We start from the raw sequence: 13,614 nt of genomic DNA on the forward strand, positions 1-13,614 counted from the left end.
GAGAAAGGGACCAGAGTCAGAGCGGGCAGAATGAGCAGAGATTACAATCTGGCAGAGTGGAAGTGGCAGGGCTGCGTATTTGTAGAGGTCTTGATTATGGAACAGGTTGCAGCTGGTGGGGATCTGTTCTGACTCCAGCATACCTGTCTACGCCAACACAATCACACACACACACACACACAGAGAGAGAGAGAGAGAGAGAGAGAGAGAGAGAGAGAGAGAGAGAGAGAGAGTACTGGGGGAGTGGCGGTAGGTCAAGGAGACACAGGATGAGCAGTAGAGGGCGTTGCAGGAGCAGATGTGACAGCTTAGTAACATAAAAAGCACAAATAAGCTGAAGACTAGCTGTAAAGAAAGTTAAATGGCAGTTTCTTGAAAATACATAAAATATACTATATTTATAAATGTTGTAAAATTTACCTGATTGCCCTGGGACATTGGGACACCTGCCCTCCCTTCAAAGAGATTGAAATAGAGGAAGCTTTTATAAGCTATTATTTTATATGACAATCTATCTCTTTTAAACTCATGTAGTTAATTAACAGTGCTTATACGTTGGCATTTAACTAATATTTACAGAATGTACATTGCATAGATATGCATGAAACTTTAGATACATCACCTATAACATTATATACATTGGATACATTAGATATAACGTAATACCTCTGCTATCTCTATTCAGAGTCTTGCACAGCGCCCAGACAAGTAGAAGGGTCACTATCCCCAGAACGATGTTGGAGACGACCAAGGCCAGAACAGTAGGAGTCAGATGAAATGGAGGATGATGCTCTGGAACTGTGGAAAGGGTATCAGTGAATTCATATTGTATTAATGAGCACTTAGGAAGATCATCAAACTGTAAAGTATGGCATCAAAAGCTGATGGTGATATTGTATAGCTTGTTGAGACAAATGTATGGGATCATTTGGAGGTAGGCTGTTTGCACGAATGTACTGTATTGTTGGGGATATTTACAGATTAAATTAGATTTACCTTGAATGTCCAGCTTGGTCCCGTTCCCAAACAGTATCTCCCCACATGAGGCCACAGCACAGTAGTAAGTTCCAGCATCAGAGAGGCTGAGGTTCCTCTTGGGGAGGTTGTAGACACAGCTCTGTGTAGGAGACCCAGTCTCAGGGCTCTTCCCACACTGATCATTCCTGTCTACATGCGAGTAAAGGATACCTGGAAGGGATTCTCCTGAGCCATGTCTGAACCAATAGACCCTGTGGTCTCCTACATAGGTCTCAGTGTGTATTGTACAGTTCAGTGTCACAGAGTCTCCTGGCTGGACTGACTCAGACACAGGCTGCTGGAGCACAGTCATGTTTCTGGACCCTGATCCTGACAAGAAGTTCAATAAACCCATTGAATCTCTAGAATATTACTGTAGACATTTTCCAATTCAACATCTCATCTGAATAAGATAATACCTCATATTTATACTGCATATATGTCAATTAAGTTATACAAAAATGTACCTTTTACTATGAGAATGGCTCCTTCTCCGAACTCCATCTTGCTTCCATAAGCGCTTCCACAGTAGTATGTGCCTGAATCAGAGAGCTGCATGTCTGAGATCTTTAGGTGATTCTTTTCTTGGCCGTTTTCCACTGAGAATCGAGGGTTATCCTTAAACTCATGGTAAAAGGTTGCGTTCCTGTCAAACTTATAGACAGTTGAGAAGAGTTGAAGTTTATCTCCCAAGGGTTGCTTGTACCAGGAGAAATACATGTCCATGTGGTCTTTATAGAAGCAGTGCACAATCACTGTGTCTCCAACGTTGGCTGATGTGAAACCACTGTCCTGAAGTATAGATGAGGACCCAGTACCAGTTACCACATCTATTAAGGAACATGAACAATATAGTATATTTGCTGTTACATACCCCAAACACAACGTAGAATATTATAATTGTCTGTAAAGTATTACATGCGATATCTCATCCAAATCAAGGGCGGACATCTCAAAAGCAGAGAAATATAAAAGTTGGACTTACCCATCTCTACAAGAAGTGGAAATATCAGACACAGTGTGAACCTTTTTGCAGTTGTCATCCTCCTCACAACTTGTCTTGAGTGGAAAAAGTCCACCAATGTAGACAGCACTTGAACAATGGAGTTACAGGTGATTGGTCGAACTGGACCCATCATTTTTGTTGACGCCTTATTCCGTTACGACAATCTTCTTCACATTGTACAGAGTCACAGAGTCTCCTGGCTGGACTGAATCAGACACAGAAAGATTTTATTATAGGTATATTCTTATCCTTATATATACAGGACAAATTTAGGTATAATCATTCAAGTTTGGAATCCCTTATTCTTTATCACTACAGATACTGTTGTCTACGTCAAGAGTCTGATAGTTGTGAACTTCACCTCACTTAAAAATATCTATGGAAAACAATCTCTAATTCAGGACATTCAGTTGGACTGAAATCTGTGAAAAAACACTAAGGTATTTATTCGGTAATTTCACCTAGAGCTGTAGTTCTTAGTCAAACACAACACAGTTTTAACAATGAAGAAAACAATCATGGGAAGGGATTCTATCCCTCCTCAATAAGGGATTCTATTCCTTCCCATGATTTTGTTATTGAGGAGGCAGATTCCTCTAGGCCTATAGGTGATGATAATACTTCACAGTTAAAACGGTGTTGTGTTTGACTAAGAACTACAGCTCTAGGTGAAATTATTGAATAAATACCTTATTGTGTTTTTTCACAGATTTCAGTCAGCTATGTTTAGGTTAGCTACCTCATCAAAAGAGTTGGTTTATTGTTGTTAAATGGTCAAATTGAAGAGCAAGTAGTATAGCCTACAGTATCGGAGAGCTAAGAGTTCTGAGACATCCGGCTGAAAACCACAGAGAGAGAGAGAGAGAGAGAGAGAGAGAGAGAGCGAGAGAGAGAGAGTAGAGGGTCCTGTGTACAAAACTAGTAGGCTCTAACAAAGCGCAGATACATCCTCATCTTGTGTTCATCACAGACTGAAGACAATGTAAATAGGTTGCTGTGTGTTCGAGGGCATGTTAGTGGCACGAGAAGAGATTAAAAAACGGTTTAACACTACAAATTAAAGCAGCAATATGTAACTTTTTGGGCGACCTGACCAAATTCCCATAGAAATGTGAGTTATAGATCTTTCCTTCTCATTGAAAGCAAGTCTAAGAAGCAGTAGATCTATTCTAGGCGCTCTAGTTCTAAGCTTCCTGTTCTTAAGTTTAGTTTTTGCATCTTTTACTTTCAGTTTTGTACACTAGTTTATAACAGCTGAAAATACAATATTATTGCTTATTGAAAAGATATTTCACAGCGGTTTAGATGGTACAATGATTCTTTACACATTGGTTGTTTTGTCACATAAACTGAAATTAGGTGTACTATTGGAATTCTAGCAACCAGGAAATGGCATAGCGATTTCTGCATATTGCACCTTTAAAGATCCTGAGTTTGGCCTAAATCAATACATTCAACTTCCTTTGTCTTGACTGCTGTTAAATGCTTTATTCATCTTACCACAAGCAAGTCCATTTAAAATGAGTTTGGCAGAGAAGCAATGCACTTAATTCAAGTAGCTACAGTAATTATATGTTACAGTAATACAGATAATAATGTTAATAGAGTGGGAGTTGATAAAAAGAGAATTCATTGGACTGTTTCATTTATCCAGTTCTACTGTCTGATCCCAGCATACACCACTGTCTCCATGTGACCTCTCTGTCTTCTAGACCTGTTCTTCTTGTTGCTCAGATTCAGAGCTACGTAATGGAGACTGTCTCCATCTGGGTCCTGTGAGAAACAATTATAAAAGTGGGAGGGGGAAATAATAACATGTGTTATTATTTAACATAAACATTTCCATACATATTTCTATGGTAATACAAAATGTAAGGAATTCTACTTACCCCTGCATCTGTAGAAGAGACTGCTGGACATGGTGTCAGAGAGACGGATCCTGAAAAGAAACACCTCAAAGATAAAGATGCAACTCCTTCCCATGCAGATACATCTGTAGACGGTAATGTTAAAGAAGAGCAACTTCTAAAAGGTTGTCACTTACCTCTGCACTGCAGACACTTTCTCTGATTCATCTTGTACATGATGCAAGCAAGGACAATGATCAGGATTAACAAGAAAGTCAATCCTACACCCAGGCAGTATACCAAGATAAGAGCGTCTGCCCTTTGGCCTGTGGGCATTCAAACATTGATAAAGGACCTTCAGAACAGCAAGGCAATGTATATTCCACACAGTAGAGCAGTAAAATATAATTAAGATACAAGCCGTATCATCTACCTTGAATGTCCAGCTTGGTCCCATTCCCAAACAGTATCTCCCCACATGAGGCCACAGCACAGTAGTAAGTCCCAGCATCAGAGAGGCTGAGGTTCCTCTTGGGGAGGTTGTAGACACATCTCTGTGTAGGAGCCTCAGGGCTCTTCTCACACTGATCACTCCTGTCTCCATGGGTGTAAATGATTCCTGGAAGGGATTCTCCTGAGCCATGTCTGAATAGACACTGTGTTCTCCTACACAGGTCTGAGTGGGTATTGTACAGTTCAGAGTCACAGAATCTCCTGGCTGGACTGTCTCAAACACAGGCTGCTGGAGCACAGACATTTTTCTGTACCCTGAACCTGACAAGAATGTTAATAAGTCAGTACAACTGTCCCCAATGTTGTGTCCCAAGTTAACATTGTTTAAATCATACACAGTCATATCTGATCATGCAAATACAGCATAATTAAGCCATTGTATCCAAAACGTAATGTGGAAAAATCCCTTAACATTATAAGTTCAGAAAATTAGTTACTATTTATTTTGTTTGTAAATTCAGATGTTGTACCTTTCACAGTGAGAATGACTCCTGCTCCAAACTCCACCTGGTTGGCATAAGTGTTCCCACAGTAATATGTGGCTGAATCAGAGAGCTGCATGTCTGAGATCTTTAGGTGATTCATTCCTTCACCGCTTTGCACTGAGAAGCGAGTGTTACCCTTAAATTCATGGTAAAATGTTGCATTCTTGTTATACTTGTAAAAGGTTGATAAGAGTTGTGGATTGTCACCCATTTTTTGCTTGTACCACATAAAGTACAGTGCCAGGTTGCCTTTATAGAAGCAGTGCAAAGTCACAGTCTCTCCAACATTGGCTGTAACAAGATGAATATCCGAGGATTGTCCAGCAGCTAAAATACACACAGAAACATGATCCATTACTTACACAAGTCCTTTATATACCAAAAAAAATAATTGATGAATTGCATCAATTAAGTACCTGAGTCTACATCCCTTAAGCAGAGAAATATCAAAGTTGGACTTACCCATCTCTACAAGAAGTGCCAGTATCAGACACAGTGCATGCAGATTCACTCACACCTGCCTGCTGCCATTCCTGAGCAAGCTCTGTACTGGTGGTGCCCCGATCCCGCAGCTGAATCAACTTTAGGAGACGGTCCTGGCGCTTGCTGGACTTTCTTGGGCGCCTTCTTCACAACAATTGAACCGCTCTCCTTGAAGTTCTTGATGATCCGATAAATGGTTTGATTTAGGTGCAATCTTACTGGTAGCAAGATCCTTGCCTGTGAAGCCCTTTTGTGCAAAGCAATTGATTCCAAGCTTCCAGTCTGTTATTCGATCTCAATCAGCATGACAGAGTGGTCTCCAGCCTCGTCTTCGTCAACATCTGTGTTAACGAGAGAATCACTGAAATGATGTAAGCTGGTCCTTTTGTGTCAGGGCTGAAATGCAGTGGAAATGTTTTTGGGGATTCAGTTCATTTGCATGGCAAAGAGGGACTTTGCAATTAATTGCAATTCATCTGATCACTCTTCATAACATTCTGGAGTATATGCAAATTGCCATCATACAAACTGAGGCAGCAGACTTGGTGAAAATTAATATTTGTGTCATTCTCAAAACTTTTGGCCACAACTGTACAGTGAACAGGGGTGAAGCATTACTGTGAGAGTATGTGGAGGAAACACCTACAGAATTAAAGTCAGTGTTATCCCTGTCATTCATGTGCTAACTCAAATGTAGGCTACTAGTTGAGTGTTTCGTAGGGGTGTACCTCATGGGTAGGCCTCTTCACTGTAGCCTAGTATACATTGATACAATTTCTACTTTAAACTCTGTAAACAAATTATTGTAGTTTGAATGAATTAAACCTATGCTCTTGTAAGTGACAAGATATAGGCTACATGACATACAGTATACAGTATATCTAAGTGGACTGTGTTGCTTATTGTCATGGTTGTGAACAACACTGAAAGAATGAGAGAAAACAGAGTGACACCACATAGACATCCTGCTGAAAACCACATAGAGGCCCTGGACTGTGTAAAAGGCCAGCAGGCCTGTCCAAAGCGTAGAGACCGACTTGTTTTGTGTTCACAGCAGACCACAGAGTGCAGGTACCTGTGAACATCTCGCTGTGTGGGTGCATGCATGGGGGGGTTTAGCATTTATCAGTAGGTTGGGTAAGCAGAAGCCCTCTGCACACGTTCATACAGACATACTTTATGTACAGAACACAAGAGAAGGAACAAGTCTATTTCAGTCAGTATCAGTTGTTTAATGGACATTTATTGATGCTAAAAGTAGCAACATATGCAGGGATTTCAGAAGAGCAATTTAGTCTACTGACATACACTACCAGTCAAAGGTTTGCACACACGCACTCATTCAAGGGTTTTTCTTTATTTTACTATTTTCTACATTGTAGAATAATAGTGAACACATAAAACATTGGAATAACACATATGTAATCATATAGTAATCAAAATAGTTTAGATTCTTCAAAGTAGCCACCCTTTGCCTTGATGACAGCTTTGCACACTATTGGCATACTCTCAACCAGCTTCACCTGGAATGATATTCCAATTGTCTTGAAGGAGTTCCCACATATGTTGAGCACTTGTTGGCTGCTTTTCCTTCGCTCTGCAGTTCTTATGAATGTCCAGCTTGGTCCTGTTCCCAAACAGTATCTCCCCACAGCACAGTAGTAAGTCCCAGCATCAGATCCTCTTGGGGAAGTTGTAGACACAGCTCTGTGTAGGAGACCCAGCCTCAGAGCTCTTCTCACACTGATTACTCCTGTCTCCATGGGTGTAAATGATTCCTGAGCAGGATTCTCCTGAGCCATGTCTGAACCAAAGGACACTGTGTTCTCCTACACCGGTCTCAGTGTGTATTGTACAGTTCAGAGTCACAGAGTCTCCTGGCTGCTGTACAATAGACATACTCTTGGACTCTAAATCTGAAAAGAGTGACATATTAATATCATGGTCTATAAATTGTATTGTCCTGCTAGATTTATTACAATTACAATACACAATTTATAATGTGTATTTAGAATATCATGGATGAAAAATTAATATCCAAAATATAGAACTAAGTTAGGTTACCTTTGACTTTGTCCATTTAAATAGCAGCAGAGTAGTATGTAGCTGAGTCCCCTAACTGACTTTTCTAGTTAAATAAAGGTTAAATAAAAATAAATAAACTGTGTCTTGGATATGGTCAGGTTAAAGCTGTCAACCCCTCTCTTCACACTCAGACGTTTAGTCCCAGTGAAGTCCTTGGTAAAGTTATATAACTTTCCCATTTGTTTGAGAATTAGAAGCATCATCAACAGTGACACCATCTTTGAATATATCATCTTGAGTGGAGAAAGTCTACCCATGTATACAACACTTCAACAAAGGGCTAGTGGGTGATTGGTTGAACAGGACCCAATCTTCTTTGTTGACACCTCATTCAGACAACCATGGTATTGTGGTCTATTGCACCATACAGAGTCACACAGTCTACTGGCTGGACTCACTGAGATACAGGAAGCTGTAGAATGCAAGTAACTGTCTTGAAGGTTTTACTTGTTTGGTGTGTGCTAGCAGAATCAGAATTAGATGTTTTATCGTCTGACCCCGTCTGACCCCTTCTGTCTCAGCCTCCAGTATTTATGCTGCAGTAGTGTATGTGTCGGGGGGCTAGGGTCAGTTTGTTATATCTGGAGTACTTCTCCTGTCCTATTCGGTGTCCTGTGTGAATTTAAGTGTGCTCTCTCTAATTCTCTTTCTCTCTTTCTTTCTCTCTCTCAGAGGACCTGAGCCCTAGGACCATGCCTCAGGACTACCTGACATGATGACTCCTTGCTGTCCCCAGTCCACCTGGCCGTGCTGCTGCTCCAGTTTCAACTGTTCTGCCTTATTATTATTGGACCATGCTGGTCATTTATGAACATTTGAACATCTTGGCCATGTTCTGTTATAATCTCCACCCGGCACCGCCAGAAGAGGACTGGCCACCCCACATAGCCTGGTTCCTCTCTAGGTTTCTTCCTAGGTTTTGGCCTTTCTAGGGAGTTTTTCCTAGCCACCGTGCTTCTACACCTGCATTGCTTGCTGTTTGGGGTTTTAGGCTGGGTTTCTGTACAGCACTTTGAGATATCAGCTGATGTACGAAGGGCTATATAAATCAATTTGATTTGATTTGATTTATCTTATTTATTGTCATTAGAATGTCTTCTTTTTGAATAATACTGTTGGCAGTTTGCAGTTATCCCTTCTCTGCTAGGGCTCAGTTACTTGGGGCCCAGAGAGGGGAGAGGTCAGGTTTGTCTTATCTGTGAATGTGTCTGTAACTATTCCTAAACCATGTGAAGGGATGGCGTGATTAATGGAGAACCAGTTAGTTGGCTCCACAATGTCTGTGTGCCAGTCACTCCCCTCCGTGAGCTTGTCCAGGAGAGGTTGTATTTAAGATGGGAGTATCTATAATTGACAATTGATATATGCCATTGTATGAGGTAATGTATTGGTCCTAAGTGGTACCAAGAACGAGATAGGAACTTCCTTTAGGAGACCATGTGAGTTGAGATGGGTGTGTCTTGGCTATAAATGATACTAAGAACTGTTTTGCAAGCACTCTCAGGGAATTCATTTATAGACACTGAATTGATCTGAGAGTCACAGGGCTATGGTGAAGCTCATGTATAATTAAAGATGGGACTTTATAATATACTCTGACTTGTGTGTGGTTTGCTCTCTCGTGATTTGGTAATACAGGAAATTTCCACGAGATTTGGCGATGAGGAAGGGATGTGAATCTTCACTCGGTGACCGTTCCTGACGATCTAGGTAAATAAATCGTGCACGAGGGATCCCTCAAACTTGGGATCTTAGGGAAACCACACTTCGGGAACGAAGCAGATGGACCAACCTTTGATCTGAGAGGAAGCGAGCTGAGTGGATACCACATCTCATACTGAGTTTTTTTCCAAGAAAGAGGTGAGCGAACCACACACACTTGAAGTCGAGTTTACGTATACTCTGAGTGTGAATTCCTTTGTAAGGAGGACACCTTGGAGGCGTAAACAGGGCAGAGTCAGACCAGAGTAATCTGAGAGTTTGTGGACTCAAAGATACTCTGCCACTGTCCGGTTGCGGTGACCAAGAGCTGTCCTGACACTGAATTGATCACAGTGGGGATTGGTGCGGTCTGTGGGGGTGAGGGGCCAGGGTGACTGTGTGTTCTGTGTGAAACATGATACTTGGTGAACCCCTATTGGAAGAAGGAACTCATTCTGTGTGTCTGTGTGGCTGTCTAAGTGACCCTCAGAAGTGGTGAATTCCAATTATTTTAAATGTGCTAGCCAGGTATGCCCGGGGTTACTCTGTGTGAGTGTTTTGTTATGGGATCGCTAGGTAATATTTGTAGGAGCGTTCTGTGTGAGCGGGGTAGGTTGACTCTGTGTGGGTAACCTTTCAAGTACTGTATGTTCTGCGTGAACGTGTGACCAGTTCTGTGTGGTTGATCCTTAAAGTTCTGTGTGAGCACCTAAGATTTTCTTACGTTTTATATGGATTCTGTGAATATTTGAAATTATGATAAATTGTATGTATGTATAATCAATTACTAGAGATTTGATAAAGTAATGCTGAGAATATAATTAGATACAATTTACACCACCCATTCGTAGACGTACATAGGTTTTGAGTTGGTATCTTTAATGGATAATTTGATAAAGATGAGGGTTTAAGCACTATTAAACTAGTCTGAAAATGTTGTTAAGGTCTGAAAATGTTATATTTTTTCTTCCCAGTATAAGAGAAGTTGCGGGATTTATTGAATGAACTGTTTTCCATAAAGTTAGAGAGAATTAGAGGGAATCTCAACGTATTTTATAATGTCATACAAAGCCTAAGGTTTTCCATCAAACTAATTATCATTGCGTGATGTAGTAAAGTAATTGAAATACGTTGCATAAGTAAACATAATCTACTTTTATTAAAAGGCGCAAGATCTGTTTCCTAGTCAATAAATGTCGATTTTATTCTTTGATTGCTAATCTATTCATTTGGCATGTGAGAATCATAGCCGGAGTAACTTTTAAGCCTTTAAACTAGGTCTATTTTTCTGGGAATTGCCGATAGTGACGTGTCCAGATTTTACGAATACAGACAATTGTAAACTGGGTTTATTTTTGGAGAATCTTAGTCATTCACATAGCATTGGTGGTATAGTGGTGAGCATAGCTGCCTTCCAAGCTGGAGGCCCGGGATCGGTTCCCAGCCAATGCGCTAACTAAAATCGGAGTATTTGATTGTAATTAAACTATTTGTATGTTTTGCCTGGAAAGTTATGTTCGCTAGTGTTTGTATAAGATATACATTTAACGTTTTAATAGATTGTTTAGGTTGATAGACTAATTCATTAGAAATAATAGCGAAGTGAATTTTGATGCAAGAAGGTGTCTGTTGCCTAAATTATCTGCTGGAATGATGTATTGAGAATTGAGTCATATTTAAATTACTGTATCAATAGAGGAGACAGTTACCTAAGTTAAAGAAATTCTAAATGGTAGCGGAGAGATAATGGCGATAGGGTGGTGCCCACCGAAATGTTTTTCATTCTTATAGATTGACTGACACATGTTATAATTTTGGCACTGTGTGTGTTATTTTTAAAATGTTGGACATTTCATAAGTGGGAAGAGGAAAGAGAAGAGAAAGTTGTAAAGTTTGGTTTTAAATCTTACGATAGAGGTAAGGAAAAACGTTGAAATGAGAGGGGTTATATTTTTTTGCCCACTGGGAAAAAAGAAATAGGATATGTTGAGGTGAAAGTGATTCAGGTGTGAATAAGGAAACATTTTGTGATAATGTATTCTGATGGTTAGTGATTCTTGGTTTGATTGTTTAGGTAACACCAGTGAATTTGAGCAGGAAAGTTCCTGTAGTCTAACATCATAATCGGTTTCCATTATGTGGAACTATGTCAGGTCATTAAAGTGGACTGCAGTTTGACTAGTTTTTATTTTTACAGGGTCAGTGCACATTAATCACAGTTGTGTGTGTCTAATGGCAGGGTATTCCAGACATGGGAAGCTCTCACACTGAAAGCAGATTGACTAAAGGTACTTTTCCTTAAGGGAGCCTGGACATTTAGAATCTTGAATACAAGATTGGAGTCAGTGTATTGAATAAGATTTTTTCCAACTCAGGACCTTATGCTTTCTATAGCTATTGGGTTTCCTAACAAGTAGTTTGAGAACCTGTTGGCAGAAGACTGAATGGGTATTAATGTTGAAAAGCAAGCTTGGGCCAAACTAGTAAGGTAGTATGTTAAGTGGGGGAGTATCATAGATTTTAATTATAGTTTTGTTACCTCTATAGTCAAAAACAATTGCATATGTTTTGGGACATTAGCTAGGTTGAATTCGGTTATTTGTGCTTTTCCCCTGATACATAGACATCAGTTGTTGTTTTTTTAGAAACATGCAGACTGTGTTTAATTTTATTGAGATGTAAACATGAGTCTCTGAGCAATTTTGTCATCTGAACCATTATAGTAGTGAGTTCTTGTGTAGTTTGTTGTTTGTTATTTGCATGAATTTATCACTGTATCATCTGCATACATTGGAACTTCAGACCCTGTACAGAGAGAAGGAAGATCATTAATGTACGAAATGATTTAGATAGCTGATTAAAGGAGTTTGTTTATTTGTTTATTGTTTATTTTAGGAGTTGATTTAACTTAATTAAACATTGTATTATCTGATGTGTTTGAGTAGGATTCCTTCTTCCGGGACGGATGGAAGTTATCTAAAGTATGTAAGTTGAAGGAGCCATGGGAGAACACGTTTACATTTTAATTAAATACCTGGGATTAAATGACTGATTCCTTACGCTGAGAAATATACTACATTTGTGACAGAGGAAAGAAGTATTACATTTAGATAGTAATGGTATCAGGATAATTGTATCTAAGGGTAGCATTTTCACTTAAGCATACATATACATTGATGTTGATTAAAATGTAAATGTAACAATTTTTTTATCATTAGGTTTGGTTTATAGTTCACTTTTGAGTTTCTGAATCGATGTAGTATAATGAATACTAACAAAGTGTTTTGTGTTTTTTTCTGGGAAAATGAGTGTTTCTTTGTCTCTCTTTGAAATGTTTCCTGGGACTATAATCTTGGGGAGAGTGAGTGAGATTGAGGCCATAAACTACCAAAGTGAAAAGGGCCTGGAAGTTTTTGTTTTTTCATTCAGTTTTGCAAATACACACACATAAAACATTTGTTATGACTATTTGTTGGTGTTTTTAAGATACTATGTTTGATTTGTTTTTTATTTCCTTTGTGTTTGGTGAGTTTTCCATTTGTTTTAGTGCAAAGGTATCTTAAAGGGGCACGCACGCACATGAGTTTTAATTAAACACGTTACTTCTTTTGATAAAGGAATGTTCTGGGAACCTGAGATACAACAAGTAGGAAATATTTGATTATTTTTATAATTTGTCTAATATAGTAAAATAGACTTCTTTGAAGGGTTTTGTATGACCTCTATAATGACCTTCCGTTGTGGCTTGATCACCCTCATTGGAAAGCCATTTGGATAATGAATTTATGGTCATTTGTAATACTGAGTTCAAGATAATTTGTGTAATTTATAAATATGTTTGAGTTTGTAGTTCTTAGCCATATTTGTAATTTGGACCACTGTGAAGAAGGAGAGGGCATTGCTTTTAACTAAGGGTATGCTGCTTTAAGTCTATTTTCCTATGACCATAGGGGTTAACTCAGTTTTTTGCTCTGTGGAGTTTTTTCAGTTTAGTGATTTTAATTTGATTAGGTTATTTGAAAAAAAAAAAAAAATCCAGTGGTAGTTTTGTTTTTTACATTACTCTCATGGAGAGATATGTGTAAAAAAAATGGGGGAGGATTCAGTTTTTTGAGGTTTTGAATTGAAGTTTATACACCTTGAGTGATATGTGAAGGAGTGTATTGTATTGTTGTGTTTGTTTTGCTCTATTCCCGAGGGGTATAGGTCTAACTTCTTGATCCTTGGCTCTACGATGGAGTTGACAGTGAGATGGGGAGTATAAACCAATTTGAAAGAATAGTTTCAATAGAATGTGTTGTTATTCTCTTTGAAATATGTTTAGACATTTGTATTAAGAATAATTGGTAAAAGTAAACACTCTCAGGGAATTCATTTATAGACACTGAATTGATCTGAGAGTCACAGGGCTATGGTGAAGCTCATATATAATTAAAGATGGGACTTTATAATATACTCTGACTTGTGTGTGGTTTGC

The 13,614-nt window shown here is 39.1% G+C and overlaps 1 pseudogene; it reads right to left on the minus strand.

The window, feature by feature from the left end:
* Nucleotides 1-3,553: 3,553 nt before the first annotated feature.
* Nucleotides 3,554-7,654, minus strand: LOC110500865 (annotated as a pseudogene).
* Nucleotides 7,655-13,614: the final 5,960 nt, after the last annotated feature.

The sequence above is a fragment of the Oncorhynchus mykiss genome, chromosome 21 (genome assembly GCF_013265735.2).
Source record: "Oncorhynchus mykiss isolate Arlee chromosome 21, USDA_OmykA_1.1, whole genome shotgun sequence".
NCBI lineage: Eukaryota > Metazoa > Chordata > Actinopteri > Salmoniformes > Salmonidae > Oncorhynchus > Oncorhynchus mykiss.